The sequence below is a fragment of the Psammomys obesus genome, unplaced genomic scaffold (assembly GCF_907164565.1).
Source record: "Psammomys obesus unplaced genomic scaffold, mPsaObe1.curated_primary_1811, whole genome shotgun sequence".
Taxonomy (NCBI): domain Eukaryota; kingdom Metazoa; phylum Chordata; class Mammalia; order Rodentia; family Muridae; genus Psammomys; species Psammomys obesus.
This window is the reverse complement of record NW_026594377.1, coordinates 1,570,820-1,593,425: the sequence shown is the minus strand read 5'-3', so window position 1 is coordinate 1,593,425 and position 22,606 is coordinate 1,570,820. Positions and strand designations below refer to the sequence as shown.

At 39.7% G+C, this 22,606-nt stretch overlaps 1 pseudogene; it reads left to right on the top strand.

Moving 5' to 3' along the window:
* Positions 1-757: 757 nt before the first annotated feature.
* Positions 758-21,228, top strand: LOC129685303 (zinc finger protein 120-like; annotated as a pseudogene).
* The last annotated feature ends 1,378 nt before the right edge of the window (positions 21,229-22,606 follow it).

The window sequence follows — 22,606 nt, the reverse complement described above, 5'->3', positions numbered from 1 at the left end:
GGCGGACCCCAGTCAGAAGGGGAGGAAGGCTCTTCCGGGCGCCGCTCTGCAGTCTCCGTTCTGAAGCTAAGTAGGCGCTAGTGCTTCTGTGCCTCTGCCAGCAGCTGTGAGGGTCCGCGGTGGAACTTGGAAGCCTCGACATGGTGAGATGGTGAACGAGGGGCCACAGCCTGGGGAGGGGTGGGCGGCTGAGCCTCGGGAGCCCGCGTGGTGGGCAAGCCTGTGGCAGTGTGGGAATTAGTGGCCAGGTATGATCCTTCGTGGTCCTCGCACTCCTGGCTCAAGTGGTGGCCTCTGAGTAACTTCAGCCTGAGAGCTGCACCTGCGCAGAGCTTTGGGCACGCGCTGTGTGGAGAAACGTCCTTGCAGTCGACGGCTCCATGCTTTGGGTGCACCGAGGACAGCAGGTTGCCAAACTCGGAGAATCCTAGTTTCTCTAGTAGCTCTAGAATTTCTGCACTCCGTACTTCGCATTCAGCAGTGAGGTCCGTTCGGAGTTAATTTTGCGGAGGTAGAAAATGGAATGGCATGCGTTGGGTAGCACTCCACTACCAAGCTGTGGCGCAGAAGATTAGCACTGGTGAGGTAGAGGGTTTACCAATGCTTATGAGACAGTAAGTCACGCAAAGCATTTACCTTAGGGAGGGCCGCCTCTTCGACGCCCCCAGAGCGATAAGTAGTACGCTAACCAGGCTTGGTAGAGGCGAGGACACAGATGTTCATTCACCGGGATTGCCTAGACATGTGGCTCCAAACCATGAACACAGGAGACAGCCCTGATTTACAACCAGCCACTAGTCCAACGCTCACATTAAAGGGCAGGCCCCTAACAAGCCGCTCAAGGGGGCTTTACAGGCCAACCAGCAACCTTAAGGCAGGAAAGCCACAATTCTGCCACGCGGGCAAGGAGACCGCAGGTGACAACTGTTGAAAAGGAAAAACACTGTTGTGTGGAGGGCTGCCCTGATCACGCAACACTTCCCCTGAGGCCTTCATGCACGGAGAGGGAGCATAACTCCCTTTCAAACCCAGGAACACATTGGCAGGTCCCGTAACGGTCTGGATCGACGCTGTTAACTGTGTCAGGCCGCTCACTGGCTTCGCTGTGTGTGCAGGTCTCAGCGGCGCACACTGCGCACAGGGCAAGGTCAATGGTATCTTATTAATGGCATTCCCTCCACTAAGGAAGGACCTTCTATTCCCCACATCAACATAGCTAATGGTTTTTAAAATTATTTTTAACTTTTTAAAAAGTCAGTTATTGGTATCACTTTTTAAATTTCATTTTCTTTAAGTGAATCACTGATCAAATCTCAATTTGTTTCTACTCTCCAATGTTTCCTGATCATTAAGAATTTTATTCCATTTTTCTCAAGTGCTATGTCTATTTCTGTCTCCTAGAGCCCAGGCTTGCCTCACAGTATGTAACTGTGAATTGCTTTGCACACTTAATCCTGCCCCCGCTGCCTAGGGCTGGGAAGACAGTTCTGGGACTTCTTCCAGGTTGAGCCTTGACTGGTCAGTGAGAAGGAAAGAGAGACCAGGGAATGATTGTCCTCTGACCTCACTGGCTTTTATTGGTGAATCACAAATGAAGAGGTACCTGTGTAAGAATTGAGTTCACTGACCAGCTTTGAAACTGGTGTCGTCACAGCACAGGGAAGGAGGGTGAGAGCATTCCTCTCTTGATAGCAGTTGGGATTACCAATGAGTACTCAGGTCATCAATTTTACATGATAAATAAATGTCCTTACTATCTATTTCTTGGGTCCACAGACTAGGCAATCAAGAATCGGAATAAAGAACTGAACTTATTTCTAGAAACCAAATTACTGTAGTTACACTAGTTCAACCAAAACAGACAATGTGGACAAACTGAGGTGGCCATGCCTAACAGAAAGGTTTTGTTTTGCTTTGTTTTGCTTTGTTTTTTCTGGCTGAAAGTATCCAGCCTGAGAGAAAAGGTGTGAGTAATGCTCCGTGTGCCCTCACACAGATTGCTGGTCCCTGGAGCACATGAGGCCGTAAAGCTGGTTTCAACTTTAACATAGCGAAACTGTAGTTACATCATTTTAGTTTTTTAAATTTTACTTAATTCAGTTTACATCTCAGTCATAGGTTCTTCCCTCCTCTCCTGTCAGTCCCGCGCGCTCCCTCCCACATCCTCCTTCTCTATTCCTCGGTATATGGGAGTCCCCTACCCAGACACCTCAGCTCATCTATTCCCATGAAGACTGAGTTTGTCTTCCTCCCCTGTGGCCTGGTAGGGAAGTCCCTTCAGGGCAAAGTGATCAAAAAGCAGGCAACACAGTCCATGTCAGAGATATTCCCCTACTCCCCTGACTACTGGGCTCACATGAAGCCTAAGATGTCCATTGGCTACTTATAAGTAGAGGACCTAAGTCCAGACCATGCATTGTCCTTGGTTGGTGCTTCAGATTCCATAGGTTCCTCTGGGCCCTGGGTGATTGGCTCTGTTGGTCTTCTTGGAGCTCTTGTCACCTCTAGGTCTTTTTCTCCTTCCCCCATCTTTTCCAGTAGGTTCCCTATGCTTCGTCCAATGTTTGGCTGTGAGTCTCAGTATCTGTTTCAAACCGTTGCTGGGTGGAGCTTCTCAGAGGACAACTCTGGTAGGCATCTGTCTGCAAGCATATCACAATTTAGAGATAGGGGTTGGCTTCCTTCCATGGGCTGGGCCCCGCCTTGGCTGGATATTCCCTCGGTCTCTGCTCTGTCTGTTCTGTCTTTGTCTCTGCAGGTCTTGCAGGAAGGGTAAGTTTGGATTGAGGTATTTGTGGGTGGGCTGGTGATCTCCTCTATCTACCAGGAGTCTTGTCTTGTTAGAGGGTGTCCTCTTCAGTCTCCATGGCCCTGCTACTAGGAGTGTTAGTTAAAGTTCCCCTCACATCCTCCCAGAGTCCTGTGCTGATTGAGTCTGCAGCTTGCAGCAGGGATTCCCAGATGCCCCCGCAGCCACCATTTGTCTTTTCTCAGCAGGCTCTCCGCCCTCCCGCCTCTACTCCCCAGGTCTGATCTCCACCCTCATTTCTCTCAGCACTTCCTCTTCTTCTGCCTGTTCCCACTCTTCAGCCACTGCCTCCTCGCTCTGTTCTATTTCCCCGTGAGTGAGATTTACGCACCCTCCCTCAGGTCTCCCTTGTTACTCATCTTCTTGGGGTCTGTGCATTGTGTCTATCCTGTACTGTATGACTAAAATCTGTTCATAAGTGAGCATATGCCGTGTGTGGCTTTCTGCTTCTGGGTTACCTCACTCAGGATGATCTCTTCTAGTTAGTTCCATCCATTTGCCTGCAAAGTCCATGATCTTGTTTTTAATGGCTGAGTACTAGTCCACTATGTAAAGAAACCACAGTTTCTTTATCCATTCTTCTTAGGTTGAGGGACATCTAGGTTGTTTCCAGGTTTTGACCATTAAGAATAAAGCTGCTATGAAAATGGTTGAGCAACTGTCCTTGTTGTGTGGTGGAGCATCTTTCGGGTATATGCCCAGGAGTGGTAGAGCTGGGTCTTGAGGTACGGCTTTTCCCCGTTTTCTGAGAAAGTGCCAGATTGATTTCCAAAGTCGTTGTACAAATTTGCACTCCCACTAGCAATGGAGTGGTCCTCCTTGGGGTCAACCCTGCCAGGTCGCCAGCTTGTCTCAGTGATGCCTGCGCCTTTGGTTTCCCGGTTCTCTCCAAGCCCTCTAACCCAGCTCCCGGCATTTCCCCCATCGTCACCCCCCACCTCGTTTTCTTCCTCATACCTTCTCCTATCCAGTTCCCTCTTTATTGTCACTTCCACAGTCTATCTATTTTTCCATCTGAGTGAGATTCAAGGAGGGCGTCCCGTGGGACCCTATGTTAGCTAGCTTCTTTGGGTCTGTAAATCGTAGTGTAGGTGCCCTGTGTTATATGGCGAATAGCTGATTATAAGTGAGTACATGCCATGTGTGTCTTTCTGGGTCTGTGTTACCTCGCTCGGGATAATCCTTTCTACTTCCATCCATTTACCTGCGTGGGTTCATGACATCCTTGTTTTTAATAGCTGAGTAGTATTCCATTGTGTAAATGTATTATATTTTCTTTATTCATTTTTAGGTTGAGGGACATCTAGGTTGTTTACAGGCTCTGGCTATTCCGAATAAAGCTGCTATGAACATAGTTGAGCAGATGTCCTTGTAGTATGGTGGAGCATGCTTTGAGTATATGCTCAGAAGAGGTATAGCTGGGTCTTGAGGTAGTACTAGTTTCAATTTTCTGAGAAAGTGCCAGATTGATTTCCAAAGTGATTGTATAAGTTTGCACTCCACCAGCAACGGAGGAGGGTTCCCCTTTCTCCACATCCTCGCCATCATGTGCTATATCTTGAGGTTTTTTTTTAATTTAATTTATTTATTACAATTTATTTACTTTGTATCCCTGCTGCAGCCCCCTTCTGTCTCCTCCCAGTCCCATTCATCCTCCCTCTTCTCCCCCTATGCCCTTTCCCTAGTCCCCTGATAGGGGAGGACCTCCTTCCCTTCCATCTGACCCTAGCTTATCAGGTCTCATCAGGTCTGGCTGCCTCATCTTCCTCTGTGGCCTGGCAAGGTTGCACCCCCCCCCCCAGGGGGAGGTGATCAAAGAGCTTGCACTGAGTTCATGTCAGAGACAGCCCCCTTACTAGGAAACCATTTTAACCATTCCGATGAGTGTAAGATGGAATCTCAAAGTCATTTTAATTTGCATTTTCCTAATGACTAATGACACTGAACATTTCTTTAAGTGCTTCTCAGCCATTTGAGATTCCTCTGTTGAGAATTCTCTCTATTCCATTTTTAAATTGGATTATTTGGTTTGTTAGTGTTTAATTTCCTGAGTTCTTCATATACTATGGGTATTAGCCTTTTGTCAGAGGTAGGGTTAGTGAAGATCTTTTCCTAACCTATAAGCTACCATTTTGTCGGACCTTTACTCTGAGGTAATGTCTGTCATTGTTGCTGAGGTGTTTTTTTGTACGAAGAATAATGATGGGTCCTGTTTACACAGCCATTCTGTTAGCTTGAGTATTTTTATTGGGGAATTACATTGTTGATGTTGAGAGATATTGTCTTTTGCCTTACAGAAGCTTTTTAGTTTTATGAGGTTGCATTTATTAATTGTTGATTTTAGAACCTGAGCTGTTGGTGTTCTGTTCAGGAAGTTGTATCCAGTACCAATGAGTTCAAGCCTCTTCCCCACTTCTCATAGATTTAGTGTGTCTGATTTTATGTTGAAGCCTTTGATCTACGTGGCAAACTTTTGATGCCTGCTTCTATTTCATAGGGGTTACAGGACTGTTTAAACTGTTTACCTGATCTTCATTTAGCTTTAATGTTAAGTGTGTTAAATCTATCAAGAAAGTAGTTCCTTTTCTTTAGATTTTTTTAATTTTGTGGAATACAGGTTTTTAAGGTAAGACCTAATGATTCTTTGGATTTTCTCTGTTGTGATGGCCCCTATTTCATTTCTGATTTTGTTATTTGGACAGTGTTTCTCCGCCTTTTAGTTAGTTTGTCTACCTTGTTGATTTTCTCAAAGAACCAGCTCTTGGTTTCATTGATTCTTTGTATTGTTTTCTTTGTTTCTAAATTATTGCTTTCAGCCCTGAGTTTGATTATATCCTGCCATCTACTCCTCTTGTGTGTCTTTTGCTTCTTTCTGTTTTCTTTCTTTTCTAGGGCTTTTAGGTGTGCTTTTAAATTGCTAGTATGAGAACTCTCTTAATTTCTTTATGAAATCACTTAGTGCTATGAACTTTCCTTAGTACTGCATTCATTGTGTCCTATAAGTTTGTGTATGTTGTGCCTTCATTTTCATTGAATTCTAGAAAGTCTTTAATTTCTTTATTTCTTCTGTGACCCAGAGGTCATTGATTAGAGTTGTTCAGTTGTCTGTGAGTTTGTTGGTTTTCTCTTGCTTCTGTTGTTCTTGAAGTCTAGCTTTAATCCATGGTGGTATGATAAGATACGCGAGATTGTTTCAATTTTCTTGTATTTGTTGAGGCTTGCTTTGTGACCAAGTATATGGTCAATTTTGAAGAAGGTTCTGTGAGGTTCTGAGAGTGTGTAATTGTTTTGTGTGTTTGGGTGTAATGTTCTGTAGACATCTGTTAGCTCGGTTTTATTCATGGCGTCTGTTTATTTCTCTGTTTAGTATCTGTCCTTTGGTGAGTGTGGTGTTGAAGTCTCCCACTCCTAATGTGTAGGGTTGATGTGTGATTATGCTTCAGCAACCTTTCTTTTACAAATGTGGTACCCTTGTATTTGGGGCATAGCTGTTTAGAATTGAGACATCATCTTGGTGAATTTTTCCTTTGATGCATATGAAGTGTCCTTCCGCATATCTTTTGATTAAAAGTTTATTTGGTTGATTTATTAGATATTATAATGGCGACTCTAGCTTGCTTCTTGGGTCAGTTTGCTTGGAAAACCTTTTTCCAGTCCTTTACTCTGAGGTAATGTCTGTCATTGTTGCTGAGGTGTTTTTTTGTATGAAGAATAATGATGGGTCCTGTTTACACAGCCATTCTGTTAGCTTGAGTATTTTTATTGGGGAATTACATTGTTGATGTTGAGAGATATTAATGACCAATGATTGCTAGCTCCTGCTATTTTGGTGTTGGTGGTTGTAGTGTGTTGCTCTTCTTTTGGTTTTGTTGCAGTAGAATTATTTATTTCCTGTGTTCCTTTGGGTGTAGTTAACTTCATTCAGTTGGAATTTTCCTTCTAGGATCTTCTGTAGGGCTGGGTTTGTGCATAGATTTTGTTTACATTTGTTTTTGTGATGGAATATCTTCTTTTCTCCATCTATGATGATTGAAAATTTTGTTAGGTATAGTAGTCTGGGCTGACATCTGTGGTCTCTCAGAGTCTGTAAGACATCTGTCCAGGCTCTTCTGGCATTTAGAGTTTTTGTTTAGCAGTCAGGTATGATTCTGATAGGTTTTCCTTTATATGTGACTTGGCCCTTTTCTTTTGTAGCTTTAAACATTTTTTTCCCCTTTGCTCTGTACAGTTAGTATTTTGATTATTATGTGATGGGAGGATTTTCTTTTCTGTCTAATCTGTTTGGTGTTATGTAGGCCTCTTTTCTGCTTATAGGCATCTCTTTCTTTAGATTGGGGCAATTTTCTTCTATGATTTTGTTGAAAATATTTTCTGGGCCTTGGAGCTGGAAATCTTCTCTTTCCTATATTCCTATATTCTTTTTATAGGAGGTTTCTTCTTTTAATTGTGTTCTTTTATTTATTTTTTATTTCTTGGGTGTTTTGTGTCAGGAATTTTTTAGATTTAACATTTTCTTTGACAGATGTGTCAGTTTCTTCCATTGTGTCTTCTATACCTGAAATTCTTTCCTCCGTCTTTTGTATTTTGTTGATGATGTTTAACTCTGTAGTTCATGTTCTTCCCCAAGTTTTCTAGCTCCAGGATTTCCTCAGTTTGTGTTTTCTTTATTGTTTTTATTTCCATTTTCAGGTCTTGAACTGTTTTATTCACTTTCTTCACCTGTTTGTTTGTATTTTCCTGTATTTCTTTAAATGATTTATTCATTTCCTCTTAAAAGGCCTCTATTTGTTTGATTGTGTTTTCCTGTATTTATTTAAGGGTCTTATTCATTTCCTCTTTATAGGCATCTATCAACTTAAGGTCATTTTCTTATGTTTCAGTTGTGTTAGGGTATCCAGGACTGCTTGCAGTGGGATATCTGGGTTCAGGAAGTCCCATATTGCCGTTGCTTTTCTTGATTGTGATTTTACACTGGTCTTTAACCATCTGGTTGTCCCTGGCATTGGCTGGTTGTTCCTGGTGTGCAGCTGGATTTCTTGAGGGTGTGAGAAGAGCCTTGGGAGGAGGGTTGGTGTTCTTGGAGCAGCTGGCCTCCAGATGGTGGGTATTGTGGACTGGCTGTTGGATCTTAGGGAACAGCTCACCATTCTCCTCAGGTGGCTATATCCCAGTTTGACCCACAGCCAGGGGTTTGGAGTGGGGATGTCTAGCCTGTATGATCCTGAGGGCCAGCAGGTCTCCTCAGGAACCCAGGAGCTCTCCTCTCACCAAGGGAACTCCCAGAGTCAGAAGCACCTCCCCCAATACACACACTTGCTTGCTCTGAGCTCAAGCTACCCAAACACTGTGTGTGGTGGGTGTCGCCATCTTGGAGTGAGATCCTGTATGCTCCTCAGGTCTAGCCAGTCTCCTCAGGGCAATGGGTAGAGCTGTGGACTGGAGGCTGAGACCATTTCCCTAGATCACTGGAGTCAGGTGGCCAGAGCTGGAAGCACATGCCTCTGGAACCCGGGTGTGTTCTCCGGGACAGCAGAAATAGCTGGGTGGCCAGAGGCTGGAACCCCTCATTCCTGGCACCTCTGGAACCCAGATGCTAGTTCTTGTAGTCCGCAGCATGCCACTCACTTGCTCTGCATTCATTTTGGTCCTGCTACCCAGATACCATGCATGCAGGGTGCTACCATCTTGGATCATTTTAATTCCTTTCTTTATTTCAGTCATATACCCAGTCATGAAGAACAGAGTTGTTCAATTTTCATGAGTTTGTAGGCTTTTTGCTATTTCTGTTGCTGTTGAAATCAAACTTTAATTTATGGTGTTCTGATAGGACACTGGGCATTATATCAGTTTCTTTTTATCTCCTGAGACGGGCTTTGTATGTGGCCAGTTTTGGAGAAAGTTCCATGAGGTGCTGAGAAGAAGGTATATTCTTTTGTGTTTGGGTGAAATTTTCTGTGGTCTGTTAGGTCCATTTGGTTTGTAACATCTACTAGCTCCAGTGTTTCTCTGTTTCATTTTTACCTAGATGATCTGAGAGGGGTATATTGGAGTCTCCTACTTTCAGTGTGTGAGGTTCAATGTGAGGATTAAGCTTTAGTTTTTTGTTGCTGTTGTTTGTTTGTTTGTTTGTTTGTTTGTTTTTTCACAAATGTGGGCACCCTTCATTTGGGGCACAGATGTTCAGAACTGAGAAGTCAACTTGCTGTATTTTTTCTTTTTTGAATAAGAAATATTCTTCCAAGTCTTTTTTTTTTATTAACTTTGGTTTGAAGTTTATTTTATAAGATATTAGAATGGCTACACCAGCTTGATTCTTGGATCCATTTGGTTGGAAAATCTTTTTCCAATTTTTTACTTTGAGATAATGTCTATCTTTTATATTGAGGTGTGTTTCTTGTATGCAGTAGAGGATGGATCCTGTTTTAACATCAGTTCTGTTAGTCTTTTTATTAGGCTACTGAGGCCATTTATATTGAGAATATTAATAACCAATAGTTGTCAATTCCTGTTGTGTTGTTGGTTGTGTGGTGGTGTTGTGGTATGTATGTGTGTGTTCTTCCTTTATTTTAGTTTTGCTGGTGTGAGATTATTTATTGCCTGTATTTCACAGGTGTCACTAACCTCCTTGGTCTACAGTTTTCCTTCTGGCTCCTTCGGTAGGGATGGATTTATAGATAGATTTTGTTTAATTTTGACTTTACTGTGGAATATTTTGTTTTCTCCATCTGTGGTAATTGAAAGTTTTGCTGGGTATAGCAATCTGGCTAGCACCTGTGGTCTCTTTAGAGTCTACATCACATCTATCCAAGCCCTTCAGACTTTTAGAGTCTCAATTGAGGAGTCAGGTGTACTTCTAATAGGTCTATCTTTATATGTTACTTAGTGTTTTTCCTTGCAGCTTTTAATATTCTTTCTTTGTCATATATGTTTAGTGTTTTAATTATTAAGTGGTAGGGATTTCTTTTCTGGTTCAGTCTATTTGGTGATCTGTATGCTTCTTGTATGTTTATAAGCATCTCCTTCTTTAGGTTATGAAAAGCTTCTTCCATTATTTTTTTTAAAATATTCTCTGGCCTTTTAAGCTGGTATTCCTTCCTCTTATCCTGTTTTTCCTACGTTTAGACTTTTCATGGTGTCACAGATTTTTCTGGATGTTTGTGTCAGGAATTTTTTGATTTAATATTTTTTGATCAATGTATCTATTTCTTCCATAGTATCTTCAAATCCTGAAATTCTTTCTTCTGTTTACTGTATGCTGTTTGTGATGTCTGCATCTGTTCTTGTTCACTTATCTAGATAGTTCATTTCCAGAATTCTCTCAGTTCTTGTTTTCTTTTTTGCTTTTACTTCCATTTTCTTGTCTCAAATACCTTTATTTGTTTCATTCAACTGTTTGGTTTTGCTTGGCTTTTGCTATGGGGTTTACTCATGTCCTCCAATTTTTTTTGTTTATTTATCTTTTCCTGTTTCTTTCACTTCTTTAAGGATCTTTATCATCTTCATAAAGTTGGTTTTAAGGTGTTTTTAATGTACTCCTGTTGTGTTAGAATATTCAGGATCTGGGGTCAGGTGGTGACATATTGCCCTGGCTGTTGTGGTTGTGTTCTTATGCTGCTGTTTAAGCATCTAAGTTTGGGGAGGTTATAAATTTAGCTGCTGATTCCTAGATTTGTCTTTGTTGGATGGGTGTTCTATCTCTTGTTTTCTGTTTTCTCTCTGGTCTTCTGATATATGTGGCCTGAAGTTGAGCAGGGGCTCTTGACCCAAGTTGGGAACAGGAGTTCTGCAGACTTGTGTGGCCTCCGGTTCAGCAAGTTAAGGGCTGTGATATGGTAACAAGGAAGGGAGACAGTACTGTGACTAGGGCGGGCAGCCTGTCTGATCTTCTGGCTGGTGGGTGTCTGCTCGAGGGACCCAAGGGAATGAGGCAGGTGGCCTACCTCTATTTCATTCTATAGACATAGAATTATTAGTAGTTGGGTAATATTGGTTAAGATCATATTTTTTATGTTTGAGTCTCCTTAGGTCTTTTGATTAAAACTTGACTATATTTTTGTGCTCTTCTTCTTGGCTTTTTTTTTTCTATCTCTTTATTCTTTTACAAGTACTGAGCATATTCTTGATTGTTGTAAGTCTGTGGTAAGTATAGAAGTCACACTATGTCAATGTGTGTACTATTTATAATCATATTGAACATTCTGTTTTCTACTTTGCATGTAGCTTTTAAATCAGCTTTCTTGTTATAAATTGTTGAGAATTTTCATTGGATTGTATTAAATTTATACTGCAAATTGATCATACCCAACATTTTAATGATGATATTAATAAAATGTTTCCAAGTATCATTTATTTACTTCTTTATTTATTTAAGTTTGTTGTTGCTGATCTATGAAAGACTTTTAGTTTGTTGGATAAAAAATATTATGTGAGTAGATCAAGTTATTCAGCATGTATTGTTCTTGAAGGTGATCTGAGTTCAGATGTCAACACCCAAATCGGGAGGCTCATTACACCTGTTACTCTAGATCCAGGGACATTTGACACCTACTGCTCTGGTGAGTCACCTGTATACACTTGTCAGACATTCTGTCCCACACAAACATACACATGAAAATGTGGAAAAACTTGTTTTCATAGTGTTTATGACTTATACAACAATTAGAGCAAAACAAGTTGCAATACAAATCATATCCCTTTTTTAAAAACCCCAATCCTTTGGTTTTTCATAAGGAAATAGACATTTTTAGTAGTCAAAACTATGTTCTACAATGTTGAAACATCAGAATGCTTCAAGAAATCTCTCTAATTTTGGTGGAACAGCCCTCCTCTCCCAACCTATTTTCTATTACTGGCAAAGGAGAGAACTAACTGGAATGAGCAGTGTAAATGTTAACCAGTGATTTCTTTGATTCTAATTTTGATTAGAATCTTGTAGTTCTTGTTTAAGGGAGTATGTTATATTTGTTGGTATGTTTTTGTGTCTCATTTTGTCAGTGTTGTCATTTGTGTTCTGTGATTTTATTTATTATACATCTAATTATATTGTTTCTCTGGAAAATGATAGGCCTTCATCTATTGTTATATTCAAAAATGTACTATATTATGTTATGAGTTCCTTGAATTTTGTTTGTTTGGGGATGTTCTGTGGAGAAAGGGTTTTAGTTTTTTATCATTGAGGCTCCATTGTTTTTATTTCTTGGCATATATGTGTTTTCCAGTTGTTGCTAACATATGGATGTTTGGTATTTAAGTGATTGATATGGTTACTACATTGGTCTTGAATTTTTAAAACATTTTTATATATTGTCTCTGTGGCCAGTTAGCTTCAGCTGTCAAGATGACATAGCTTAGAGTCATCTCAAGGAGCATCAGTTGAGGGCATGCCCAGGTGGGAATGGCTGGTTGCTGTGTCTTTGAGACATTGTGTTGATTGATGATTAATGTGGGAAGGCTTTCTACAGAAGATGGCAATATCCCTAAGCAAGTGTGCTTGGGATGGATAAGAGTGCTAGCTGAGCTTGAGACAGTGATCAAGGAAGAGAGAAGGCCAGGAAACAATGTTTCCCCCGTGGCTTTTGGCTTGTCTCTACTTTGAATTTATATCCTAAACTCCCACAATGATGGATTGTGATCTGGCAGTATTGCCAAACCCATTCATTACCTGAGTTGCTTTTGGAGAGAGGATTTAATCACACGCAGCAATAGAGAAGCAATTAGAACAAAATATCATACCCAACAAGTGATTTTGTTGCAGCAAAGAACCTGCAAATGTTGTCTTTGGAGGAATGTGGAAGACAGCAGTACTTTAGATGGCAGAAACCATCAAAAGCTGTACACAGAGCTTAATCAGCTATTCTGGTAGGACCTGAAAGATGGAATTGTTAAGAGTAATGCAGGCTGTGGCGGTTGAGGTCATAGGATTTCAGTGGGAAGTAGAAGAAGAGGGAGAGGCAGAGAGGGAGCGAGAGTGAGAGAGATGAGAAGCTTTGAAAGGGCTTAAATGGCTGTATTCCTTTCAAAGCCCCATGTGTCTGAGACAGAGCTGCAGGATTTGCTGTTTGCCCTGCTGGTTTTCAGACTTGCCTTATACAATCTTCTGTCACTATGTTCTCTTTCCTCTTTTTAAATGGGAATATGTATCTGTACCATTGTATGTTGGAAAAATATAATTTGTTTTTTGATTTTACAAGATGCCATAGTTAAGAGATTGCTTTGAGTGTCAAAAGAGACTGGGCATTTGAACGGTGTTGGGGCTGTTATAGACTATGAAGATCTGTTGCAGGATATTTGATCCCATTGTGAACTGTAAAAACCTTTCTTTTGTTTGTTGTGGTTCAGCCCTAGCACACACCTTTAATCCTAGAGCTTTCTCTACACAGGATTTAATAAAGTTAACCCTAGGTCAAGAGGCAGAGCAGGGATTTACAGAAAGGAGGGATTTTGATAGAAGGGTATTTAAGACAACATGGAGAAGAAGGAGCTTTTTGCATTTTGGCTCTTTAGTGCTTTAGCTTTCTAGCTCTTGGGCTTTTAGCTGTTGGCTTTTTCCTCCTGGGCTGTTGGGTGAGCTAGCAGACTTTTTCCTCCTGGACTGTCAGCTGAGCTTGAAATCTTTTAGCTTTGAGATTTTGGCCTTTTCCTTCTGAAATGTGAGCTGAGTAAAAAGGTCAGCTGGGCGCTTTCTCTGCCTCTCTGAATTAGTAGGTTTTCACCCCAGCAAATGGCTCCTGAGTCTTCATTGGTAAAATTGAAAAGTTGGTATTTTCATTTTTATAATAACAAAAATCTTTGAAGTTGAACATGTTTTTTATCTTGGGATGACCATAAAGCTATAGTGACCTGGGTCAGAAGTAGCAGATTGAATGAAAAAACTCCCAGATAGAATTATGTGCTTGAATACTTGTCTCTCATTGGTAGCTTTCTTTGAGGTGCATGTGGAATCTTTAATAGGTGGAGCCTTTCTGGAGGAAGTTTCCTCATTGGGGATGAGATTTGAGTGTCTATAGCCCCCCCCCCCCCGCCATGTCCAGTTCATTGTGTCTACTTTCCTGTAGTTTTAACTGATCAGCCATCTTCCTTCTTGTGCTGCCAGGCCCTCACCATCATTACAGACTCTGTTGCTATATAACACCAGATAGAGTACAAACATCATTGCTAAGCCATTTTGCCAGTCTGATATATTTTTTACATTTTGTTCTTTTTGGTTTTGTTTTTGAAGACAAGTTCTCTCTGTGTAGTTCTGGCATCATGAACCTAGCTTTTGAGCCTAGGTTGGCCTTGATCCACCTGATTCTGTCTCTCACATGGTCCAACATGCCTGGCATTTTTATTTTTGTATTACTGGCTGGTGGGTCTGGAGTGTAGGTTTTTCTTTTTCTTTTCTTGTTTTTTCTTTTCTTTTCTTTCCTTTTTTTTTTTAAGCTAGCAAGCATATGCCGGTGTGCTGAGCTTCATCTACATCTTGAATTTTGAACTTTGGTGGAAGGTATTACTCTATCTCCCAGGATGGCATGTATTCATTACATTCATACTGTCATTCATCCTTAGTCATTGGATTGAAATTGCATGACATTCTTTTCACCTTTTCTATGATTTGATATTTTAAAAAATGATTATGGGTCTTTGCCTGTATGCATGGATGTTCATCATATGTTGTGTATCTGGTGTTCACAGTAGTCAGAAGATGACCTCAGAACTTCTGAACTTGGAGTTATTGATAGTTGTGAGTCCCATGTAAGTACTTGCAATTGAACCGTCTCCTCTAAAAGACCAGAAAGTGCTCTTTATTTCTGAGCCCTCTCTCCTGCCCTATGTTTTTTTATGATCTACATATACACTGGTTACATTTTCATCTGTCCATCTCTAACTATTTAAAAATGCATTTTCTTTTAGTAAGATTTTATTAATCTTATACTTTAAACTGTGACACTTCAGGCTTTTGGGGGATGAGTGCAAACTGGAGTGGATGCATAATTCTTTAGAACTTCAGTTAGACCTTTGGAGTTTTTGTCTATCATTTTTATTTGGTTGTTTTTTGTGATTATTAATATTTAATATTGATTTATCTTTTAGTTAAACAGTGGTTATTCCTAAACCAACTGTATACCCAAATCATCACACAGAGACTAGGAATTGTATAATTAACCTATAGCACAATGCTGGGCAATAATTACTCCATCCTAAACCTCCAAGCCCACATAGCTTCCTCCCATTCAGATTTCCCACATTATTACTTGCTTTTTAGTCATATCTTAGGTTCCGTTCATTTCTCTTGATATTTCCCGGTCCTCTCCTCTCTCAACCATCCTCCCACTTACTTCCTTCTCCTCCCTCCCAACCAGGATGTCCCACCATATTCTCTCCATTGCTCAGCACTGGCTTGTTGTTTTTATTGGCAATACAGAACATCACAATGCAATGTGAAACCAGATAGTTTGGTAGAAAAATCAGCATTTGAATGAACAAGGGTAAATTGTATACATTCCACAAGGACTTATACCAACTTTTTTTTATGGGGTTGGCAGGGACATAATAAGTACCGCAGGCTGTCCAGGAACTCATTTCATAGCTCAGTCTGGCCTCTAATTCAATGACATTCACCTGCCTCTGACTCCTGAGTGCTAGGATTAAAGGCATGAGTCAATACACCCAGCTTGCCCATCCTTTGTTCGTACTTGATATTTGTTCATACAATTTCTCTGATGTGCACTCAGTACTGTTGATCTGTTTGTCTCTGTGTATCCTTTAGTAGGCATTTCTCTTACGAGGCTATATCCTATTCAAAGGGCCCAGAAATGATATGGATGAACCTCTGTTTCAGTTTCCTTCTAAAATGACTTGGTGATTACATTAGAACTTCTGTATCATGGCATAAGTGTAGGAAGCACCAGAATTATATTAATATATTGTCAAAGAAGTATACATTTTACAGTGTTGTCGGTATTATGCTTTCTGTTTTACACATGTATGGGACACTTTAGGATGCAGTGACCTATGAGGATGTGCATGTAAACTTCAGTTGGGAAGAGTGGGCTTTGCTGGATCCTTCCCAGAAGAGTCTCTACAAAGATGTGATGCTGAAGACCTGCAGGAACCTCACTGCTATAGGTAAGACTGTTAATTTTCTTTCACTTTTTAAAATATGAAGAAAAGTGCTCCTTGGTTACTGATGTTCTTGTATAGTTTTGATTGTGAAAGAGAAAGAATATGATAAATAACACAAGCATAGTTCTAAGGTTCATTGAGGATAGTAACTTAAATTTTGTATAATTTCCAATAATAGATTATACATTTTCTGGTAATATATTTTAGGTTACAAATGGGAAGACCATAATACTGAAGAACATTATCAAAATTCTAGAATACATGGAAGGTAAGTTTCATGTGCAAGCTGATACAAATGTGCCTCTGAAGAAATTTTAATGTGCCCTGGAATTTTTTTTAATTAAGTCATTTATTTATTCACTTTATGTCCCATTTTCAGCAAGTATTTTATTGACTATTTTTGCATCAATGTTCATGAGGGGTATTGCTCTGAAATTTTCTTTTTTGGTTGAATCTTTGTGTGGTTTAGGTATCAGGGTGACTATAGCTTCATAGTTTAGCAACATTCCTTCAGTTTCTATTTTGTGAGATAGTTTGAGGAATATTGGTATTAGTTCTTCTTTGAAAGTCCATGTAGAATACTGTGCTAAAACCACCTGGCCTTGGGCTTTTTTGGTTGGGAGACTTTTGTGACTGCTTCTATTTTCTTAAAGGTATTAGGACTATTTAGATTGTTAACTTGGTTTTGATTTAACTTTGGCAAGTGATATCCATCAAAAAAAATGTCCATTTCATGTAGAATTTTCAGTTTTGTGGAGTATAGGTTTTTGAAGTGAGACCTAATGATTTCTTGGATTTCCTCAGTGGCTGTTATGTCCTCCTTTCTGATTTTGTTAATTTGGATATTATCTCTCTGCCTTTTAGTTAGTTTGGCTAAGTATTTGTCTATCTTGTTGATTTCTCTCAAAAAAACAGCTTTTAGTTTTGTTGATTCTTTGTATTGTTCTCTTTGTTTCTAAGTTACTGCTTTCAGCCCTGAGTTTGATTATTTCCTGCCTTCTACTCCTTTTTGGTGTATTTGCTTCTTTTTGTTCTAGAGCTTTCAGATGTGCTGTTAAGTTGCTAGTATGAGATTTTTCCAATTCCTTTATGAAGATACTTAGTGCTAGGAACTTTCCTCCTAGCACTGCTTTCATTGTTTGCCATAAGTTTGGGTTTATTCTGCCTTCATTTTCATTGAGTTCTAGAAAGTCTTTAATTTCTTTCTTTATTTCTTCCTTAACCCATTGGCCATAGTGTACAGAGTTGTTAAGTTTCCATGAGTTTGTAGGCTTTCTATTGTTTCTGCTGTTGAGTTCCAGCTTTAATCCATGGTGGTCTGATAGGATACTAGGAGTTAGTTCAAAATTTCTTGTATCTGTTGAGGCTTACTTTGTCACCGACTTTATGGTCAATTTTGGAGAAAGTTTTGTGTGGTGCTGAAAAGAAGGTATTCTTTTGTGTTTGAGGTGAAATATTCTGTAGATATCTGTTAGGTCCATTTGATTCATAACATCAGTTAGTGTCATTATTTCTTTTTTCAGTCTGTCTTGTTGACCTGTCCATTGGTGAGAGTGGGGTAGTGAAGTCTCTCACTATTAATGTGTGGGGTTTGATGTGTGATTTAAGCTTTACTAATGTTTCTTTTACAAATGTCCTTGCATTTGGGGCTTAGATGTTCATAATTGAGATATCTTAGTGCAATTTTCCTTTAATGAGTATGAAGTGTCCTTCCTCATCTCTTTTGATTAATTTTGCTTCAAAGCCTATTTAATTGGGTATTAGAATAGCTACTCCTGCTTGTTTCTTGGGTCCGTTTGTTTGGTATACTTTCTTCCAGCCGCTCAACCTGAGTTAATATCTATCTTTGTTTCAGGGGTGTATTTCTTATATGCAGCAGATTGATGGATCCTGTTTTTGCATCTACTCTGTTAACATGTCTCTTTTGATTGGGGAATTGAGTCCATTGATGTTGAGAGATAGTAATGACCATGATGGTTGATTCTTGTAATTGATATTGGTGGTGGTAGTGTGAGTGTATGTGTGTCCTCTCTTTTGTTTTTGCCAGCATAAAATTATTTATTTCCTGTATTTTCTTGGGTTTAGTTACCCTCCTTCTGTTGGAATTTTCCTTCAAGTATCCTCTGTAAGACTGGAAAGATATTAAATTTGCTTTTGTCATGGAATATCTTGTTTTCTCCATTTATGGTGATAGAAATTTTTGCTGGGTATAGTCATCTGGGCTGGCATTTGTGGCCTCTTACGGTCTGGAAGATATCTATCCAGGGCTCTGGCTTTTAGAGTTCCTATTGAGAAGTCTGGTGTAATTCTGTTAGGTCTGTTGGTTGACCCTTATTATTTGTGGCTTTCAATATTTTTTCCTTATTCTGTACATTTGTTATTTTGATTATTATATGGTGGGAGGATTTAATTTTTGGTCCAATCTACTTGGTGTTCTATAGGGGTTTTTTGTATGTTTATAGGCATTTCTTTCTTTAGGTTAAAGAAATATTCTCTGATTTTGTTGAAGATTTTTTGGGGCTTTTGAGCTGGAGACTTTCTCCTTCATTTATTTCTATTCATAGAATTGTCTTTTCATGGTCTTCCAAATTTTGTGAATGTTCTTTAGTAGAAACCTTTTAGATCTAGCATTTTCTTTGAACCATGTATCAATTTTTAAAAACCATATCTTCTATGCCTGGATTCTTTTTTCCATCTCTTGTAGTCTCTTGGTGATACTTGGGTCTGTAGTTGCTGTTTTCTTTCTGGAGTTTTCCATTTCCAGGATTGCTTCAGATTGTGTTTTCTTTATTGCCTCTATTTCCATTATCGGGTCTTGGATAGTTTTATTTATTTTCTTCTCTTGATTAATTGTATTTACCTGTATTTCATTAAGGGATTTATTCATTTCCTCTTCAAAGGCCTCTGTCATCTTCATAAGATTAGCTTTAAGGTCATTTCCTTGAGCTTCAGCTGTGTTAAGATATTAAAGGCTTGCTGTAGTAGGACAGATGGGTTCTGGTGGTGCCATATTGACTTGGGGTTTGGTGCTTGTCTTCTTATGCTGGCTGTCTCTCATGTTGGCAGGCTTGCAGTAGTTCTTGGCAGGCGTGGTAGTCCTTGATGGCTGCCACCTCTGGTAATCCCAGATGGCTGCTTCCCCTGGTAATCTCTGATGACTACTGCCTCTTATAGACCCTGGTGGCTTCCCCAGGCAATGCACATAGAGCTGGTGTCTTGGAAATGGTGTGCAGAGGACACAGGCCAGACTTCACTGCTGCTGGTAGTCCTGATGGCTGCCACCTCTGGTAGTCCCTAATGGCTGCTACCTCTGAGACAGGTTGAATTGGGTCCTAGGAAATGGTTCCCTGGACATTTCAAGGGGAAAAAAAACATGGTAAATAAGTACAGGTTTAAGTATATTGATGATTAGTAAATTCATAGTTAACACCATGTATGTCGGTGTCAGGTAGCTCATCCACGTTTGAAACAAGACAGGGAAGCAATGCCTTAGTGGCTGTCAGTATTTTAATCATCGCCCCATGAGAACTAGGCTGTAGAACTACCAATCCATTTGTGTTGATACCACTCTGGTATCACAAAAGATGTGCCCATGGATTAAATGATAAGTATGTGTCCAAAACCTTCTAGTAAGCAAACAGTTTATAGTAAAACTTGTGTTGCTTATATACTTGTGGTGACTTACAAAATTTAGTGAGAGAGGCAGTTTATAAGAGTAAAAAAAGTTGCTATGGAGAAACCTTAATCCTCATATTACATCTCTATGATGGGCAAAATAGATTCAATGTGGAGCCTTTTTATTTGTTATTCTTGTGTTAGTACATATATCATATGTCATATGAGTTACAAGCCATGGGAGCATAAGGCTATGGAAAGAAGCATGTACCTCTGTCTCTTCCAGAACAATTAGAAGATATGTGGTAGTCCCCACTCTGAGTAGACTTTATGAATGTGATATATGTTTACAATTAATTGTGTTTCCAACTTCATTGAGAATAAGTTAGCAAATTCACACTGCAGAAAAATCCTGTGACTAGAAAGAATATTGAAATTCTTCTGTTTGTCCTAGTTCACTTTGCAAATGTAGTATGTATCACATTATAGGAAAATGTTATGAGTACAATCACTGTGGTAGAGCTCTGAGTTCTTCCAGTTCTCTTCAAATATACAAAAAACCTCACATGGAAAAAGGGTGTTATAAATGTGAACCATGAACTAACGTCTCTAACCTTCACAGGTATCTTCAAACACATATACAACACACACACACACACACACACACACGCACACACACACACAAACCGTAATGAGGAGGTACGCTATGACTGTAAAGAATGTGATAAAACCTTAAGATCTGATTCCTCTTTACAGTGTATTAGACCAAAATATTAAAATTAAATCATACACATGGAAAGATTCATCGGTGTAATTAATGTGGTAAATGTATTTATATGTGCCAATTATCTTTGCAGGTATGAAAGATGTCATACTGAAGAAAAACCATACGATTATACTCAGTGTGATAAAGGCTTTGCACATCACAATCATCTTCAAAGGCATGAAAGAATTCCTACTGGAGAGAAGCCCTATGAATGCAATCAATGTAGTAAAGCCTTTGCATGTCACAGTAGTCTTTCAAATCATGAAAAAAAATCATACTGGAGAGAAACCCTACAAATGTAATCAGTGTGCTAAAGCCTTTTCACAACAGAGTCATCTTCAAAAACATAAAAGAACACATACTGGAGAGAAACCCTACAAACATAATCAGTGTGATAAAGTCTTTTCACAACAAAGTCATCTCCAAAGACATAAAAGAACACATACTGGAGAAAAACCCTAAATGTAATCAGTGTGATAAAGCCTTTGCACATCACAGTTACCTCCAAAACCATAAAAGAACACATACTGGAGAGAAACCCTATGAATGTAATCAATGTGGTAAAACCTTTGCATGTCACAGAAGTCTTCAAATTCATGAAAGAATTCCTACTGGAGAGAAACCCTATAAATGCAATCATTGTGGTAAAGCCTTTGCACATCATAGTTATCTCCAAAACCATAAAAGAACACATACTGGAGAGAACCCCTACAAATGTAATGAATGTGGTAAACCCTTTGCATGTCGCGGTCATCTTCAAAGGCATGAAAGAGTTCATACTGGAGAGAAAACATATGAATGTAATCAATGTGGTAAAATCTTTGCATGTCGCAGTAGTCTTCAAAACCATGAAAAAAAAAATCATACTGGAGAGAAACCCCGTGAATTATGTAAGGAAAATGGTAAAGCCTTTGCACATCACAGTTACCTCTGAAAACATAAAAGAACACATACTGGAGAGTAATCCTATGAATATAATCAGTGTGTTAAATCCTTGGCATCTCACAATTGTCTTTGAGGACATAAATAACTGAAACTGAAAGGAATCTATGACTATAAAGTATTTGGTAAGATCTCTAGCCAGCACACTTAAATTCAGTACAGAAGATTATTTATTCTGGAGGGAAAAAAATCTGACAAGTGTCAACAATATGTTCAAGCCTTTTGTACATCTTTATTTTGTTTGTACCTACAAACTAATACAGATAAAAGCCCTATGAATTTAAGCTATATGGTAGTCCATTTAGATTTCATACTTTTTTTTCACTTGCATGAAATAACTCATCCAGGTGTAAAACTTCATGGATGTGTATTAGTGCCTGTTCTAATGCAGTGATAAAAGTGTCTAAGGAAACTTATCAGAGGTTAATTTGGCTATGGTTGCAGAAGGATATGGGATCATGATCAAAGAGGCATAACAAGAAGTGTCAGAGATGGCAGCTAAAGCAGGAAGTTCAAAGCTCACATCTTCATGGAGCAGGAAGTAGACAGTGGTACCTGGAAGTGGTGTGAGGATTTAAACTCTCAAAGCCTATCTCCCAGTGACATATTTCCTCCATCAGGGTGGCATTTACTAAATCTTTCCAAATGATAACACCAAATGAGAGAGGAGTACAAAGAATGATGAGGAAAAAAATGATAATACACATCTTTAAAAAGTGGCTGACAGCTTGGCCAAAGGGACAAGACTGAGTTATCTTTTTTTTTTTTAAGATTTATTTTTCTTACAATGTTCTGTCTGCATGTACACCTGCATGCCAGCAGAGGGCACCAGATCTCATTATAGGTGGTTGTGAGCCACCATGTGGTTGCTGGGAATTGAACTCATGACCTCTGGAAGAGCAGCCAGTGCCCTTAACCTCTGATCCCGACTGAGTTTATCTTAAATGTGGTAAGTAGGCAGCATAAGGAGCTGAAACACAGGTCAGGTGTACCAAGCTGTAGTTTATACCTTGTGTAAGGCAGAAAAAGAAATTTGCGGGGTGACTTGTCTCTAAGGGATGACATTCTACTTTCCTAATGTCTGTAAAACCCTCAGTTCAGAACCCTGAGTTTGGTGGTAATTCCAGGTGCCACCGAGGTTGTTTAAAAGTCCTGAGACTTATCCGTGAGTCACTCTAAGACTGGGGCAGTCAGGCATTCACAAACACTGTGGAGTGTGGAGGAAAGGTTAGGGAGGGAGCTTGGGGTGTCATGGCCTGAGGATCAATGCACAGGGTGTACCTGAAGACAAGTTGACTTATACTCTCCTCTTGAACATTCACGCAGCTGTGGTGGGTCAGCCCGTCCAGGTCTTCCACTCTGTCCTTATT